The sequence below is a fragment of the Sabethes cyaneus genome, chromosome 2, assembly GCF_943734655.1.
Source record: "Sabethes cyaneus chromosome 2, idSabCyanKW18_F2, whole genome shotgun sequence".
NCBI lineage: Eukaryota > Metazoa > Arthropoda > Insecta > Diptera > Culicidae > Sabethes > Sabethes cyaneus.
Window position 1 is genome coordinate 81530222 of NC_071354.1, and position 4600 is coordinate 81534821.

Below are 4600 nucleotides of genomic sequence, written 5' to 3' on the forward strand. Positions count from 1 at the left end.
CAACAAGACAGCTTTGGCTCAAGGTAAAAAAAAATGAAATCACAGAATTTAGCATAAACTTTATCGCATACCGCAGCATAAATCATTCATAAAAATATAAAAAAAGAGTTCCACAAGTCTTCCCCGGCATCAGCGGCACCACCGCTGCTGCCGCTGCTGGTGATGGTGGTATAAAAGTGGTTGATGGTTGGTTCTCTGTTACGGACTGTGCCCGCTAGCGCTCGAATCACGCGCGCTTTTTCACTTTTTTCCCGAGAATCCAGGATGACGCTGAATCGGTTCAACCGGCAGCGACTCCAAGCCGAAGGAATGCGTTTTGCTGATTGCTTATGCTTATGCTGCTCTGGTGCTGGTGCTGGAACCTAACACGCTTCGAGCAGAGTGGCGTTCGTGTTGTGCGTTTTTGTTAAGCAAACACTTGCGGCGCCTTATGCATTGCAGTTAGCAGTAGTGGTAAGAAGTGCTGCACTAATAAAAATCAAACAGTAATCAATTGAATATTTTATTCGGTTCATTCGAGCTTTACATCGCGAGCCGTAAATGTTTCGTGTCGTGGCTTATTCTAAACTGTAACGTTAAATTAAATGGCACGGTTGCAGATTGTTGCACTGCGCGTATGAATGATTTATGTTGCAAACAATACGCACTGCGGATATCGTTTACTGACTGACACACATTGAATTCATAAAATTGAATGAAGCATACTGTTCTTTATAGAAAATATTTTAAAACCAAAAATATTGTGCTACTAAGGTGCTAATTTACATAGTAGCAATTACTATTTTATTTTGCTTTAAAATATTGCGTACAGAAGTAGTTAGTGCTTCAAATCGTTTCTTCTAAATGGATGTATGTACCACTACTAATACATAAGCAAACTAAGTTTTAGAAATAATGTTTGATCTTTTATCCCACGCTATGTGTGAAAGGTTGAATTATGCAACTTTGATATAGGTACACAAAATTTTCTTTCACAACGTACATAAATCTCGATGTCTTCACGCTTCAGAATCTACTAGTTTAAAAAATCGAAAAAAAGACAATTTGAATGTTTTAGCTGTGAGTAACTCTCGTTGAAACGGGCCGCTACTACCCCGAGGACTGTAAAGCAAAGCAAAGCCTAGGTGCTACATTCCGTTATCGCCGTAGAGATTCCAGCGGACAAAGCGGCGAAAGAGAACCATTTTCAACAACCTTATTGACCACAGGAACAGACGGGCCAAACGTGCGAGATGGCTTGATCAGGTTGAGAACGACTTGCAACTTCTGAGTCGCCTGGAAAATTGGCGACGAGTGGGTCAAGATCCAATTGAATGGAGACGACTGCTTGTAACAGCACGAAAAATTCCAGCTAAAAAAAGTTCTACAAACATGCCAAGGGTTAAGCCGAACGGTTGGTGAACGATTGAATAATGCATACCGTCGGAGCCGCCAAGAATTGATCGCAGGATCTTACGCTCTAAAACACCAAGAGCTCGTCGGCCGCTCTCTTTCAACGTCCACGTTTCGCGGCCGTAGAATACCACCAGGAGAATTAGCATCTTACAGAGCGCGAGTTTCGTACGAAGTTGCAGACTACAGGATCTTAGCTGGCTACGTAATCCGTAGAAGGTCCTATTGGCAGCCGCTATCCGCCTGTTTACTTCACGGCTCACATCGTTGCCACATGTCACTAACGTATTAAGGTAAGAAAGTTCGTCGACCACTTAAAAAGAATCACCATCTGTTTCCACCGCAGTTCCAACACTCGAAGGGTTACCACGCCCTCTACCAGCCACCATATGCTTCGTTTTGGCAGAGTTCATGATAAGCCCCATCCTCGCAACTTCCTCCTTAAGACGTGTGTACACCTCTTCCACAGCTTAAAAACGATGATATCGATGTCATCCGCGAACCCTAGGAGTATGTGAGATTTCGTGATGATGGTACTATACCGCTTCTTTGCACGTTACTTACTTACTCAATTGGCCTAACGTCTTATGACAAGGCCTGCGTAGCATAATTTCTCCATCTATTTCGGCCCATGGCAACTAGTCTTCAGTTCCACGGGCATCCAGTGCTCGTCAGATCTCGCTCCTCCCGGTCTTACCACCTCGCTCCCTGTGCCCCTCTTCGCTTTCAAATTTAAAAACCCGAATTAATCCACCTAGCGGCGTGACCTAGCCTTTCTACTGCCACAATAATCACTATTTAATTTCTCAGGAACATCTCTAATTAACTTGACTATATTTTGAAATATCCGTTCTGTATTCCTCAAAATTCTTATTTGCCAGTCAAATTCACAACGTATTGCGTACAATAATTATATTTTCTTTCCTTGGGTGCAGAAATACTTGTAAGCGTCATTTATGTTACTTGATGAACATATTATTTAGTTTTATAACATTTACGTGATTTATAGAAACATAATGTAAACACAAAAGATAATTTTTGCAGACTTGAATGAATATATATAGACAGCCTTAACATTCAGGCCTTAGAGCCACATACGAAACTTGTTTTGAATTGACAATATGAAATAAGTGTTCATAGCAGATTTTTTGATATTTTGATATTAATACCATGCGTTCAAAAGTTAGCATCTTTGGAAAACAAGAGTTCAGAAAAAATATTATTATATTTCGATTTTGAAGAAAAAGGATATCTACAACAAAATGGTTGATCTCAAAATTTTACTATTAGTTTGCTTGGCTTCAGTTTTGCAATATATCTGAATTAGAAAAAATAACTAAATAGAGCATTAGATATAAAAAAGAGAAATGGAAATATTTCTTAGCTGACGCTCCAGATAATTATTTTTGCATGAAAATCAAAACTTAAGCTTCTTTTGAATGTACTTTCATGAAAAGATAGTCATAAGCTTGATCGCATCGTTTGTACAATGTATCCCGTTAGAGGGTTAGGAAAACAAGGTGAGGTCGAATAGTGCAAAAGCTGTGCCATAAACATGCTTGAGCATGGGAAATATGATCGATGTGATTTCCAGTGCTTGTCAATTCGATTTATTTATTGAAATATGATGCATGACATACGATTTCTGTCTTTTAAAGTGTCACTAACGAAAACAAATCGTACAAAATTACTACCGTACAATGTTTTGCTCCTATTTTTATATAAAATTTCTAAGCTCTAGTATTTATTGATTGGAAACAGCATTTATTGATGCGCAAAAATTGTTTGCAATTTATATAAGTTTATCTGGAAAAATCAATCCATTAGTATATTAAATCCTGTACACCACTATATCTAAATGCTTAAATTAACTGCTTTTCTTCGCTTTTTGCTTTTCTTGTCTAATTGCGAGTTACAGCAAGTGAAGAAAATTTATTTATTTATTTATTATTATTTATTATTATTTATTTTTTTAAATGACAATCGAAATCTGAAATTAAAGAAAAGAAAAAACTTTTTCCGATTGAATCCCACTACAGTGGGATTTCGAATTTGACATGGTTCGATTTTGGCAACAAAAGTATCCGTTTTTGGCAACACAAAATATTTTACTTCCAAAAGTATGCTTAAATATCAGTCAGTTTCCGCATTACTTTAAATGACGAAAAAATATTGCCCTAAGTGTGTTCATGAAAAAAAGTTTGCGATCATAGAATGTTTCGAACAATAATATTTTTATTGCCGTAGGACTATGTCTTACCGTAGGTCACCAAAAACTTATTTACACCGCATGGATAGGTCTTGGCGGATTTTGTGAAAAAGGTTGCAATCGTTGATTAATAACATTTAGTTAATTTCCAATGCATTTACATTCAATTTTGTCATATCAAAAAGGGTCTCGATTTTGGCACGGTTTCGATTTTAGCAACATAGGCGACACGCATTTGTTGCCAAATTCGAAATCCTACTGTATTTAATATTTATTTGCGACAGATGCATAGTTCGCCTACAACGTGCAGGCTTCATCAGTGTCTTATTTCGAAGTGTATACGTATCTGTCGCGAATAAATTTTAAATATTGGAATTCAGTCGGAAAAAGTTTTTTCTTTTCTTTAATTTCAGAGTTCGTATTCCACATTCCACTAAGAGGCTTCGAAAACTTCAGACAATTGACATGTTTTACACTCTCCTTGAATTTCAATGCAAATTTCAAAATTGCAAATCGTCATCACAAACACACATATACATACATACACACATACATACACACATACATACATACATACATACATACATACATACGCACACACATACATACATACATACATACACACATACATCACACACATTGAATACAATCAACATTTGATTGAAATGTTTTGATTTTACACGTTTTAACGGTTTAATATACGGTGCTTAAGTGTTAAAGTTTGAATAACTTTTGAATGAACCGTCCGATTTTCAATAACTCGGTTTCGTTTGATAGATCTCAACAGTAATTTTCAAATGATAATAAATCTGGTGATGCTTTACATTGAATTAATGCTTATATGTTACAAAAATATGTTTTAAATACTATTTTTTCACATTTCTTTATGTAACTTTCAAACTACAAGTCCAATCGTCATGAAATTCGGAAGTTAAGTGTTTGCAAGGCTCCTCTTTCATATGCAATCAATTTGGTTCAAATCGGTTGAAGGACCTATGA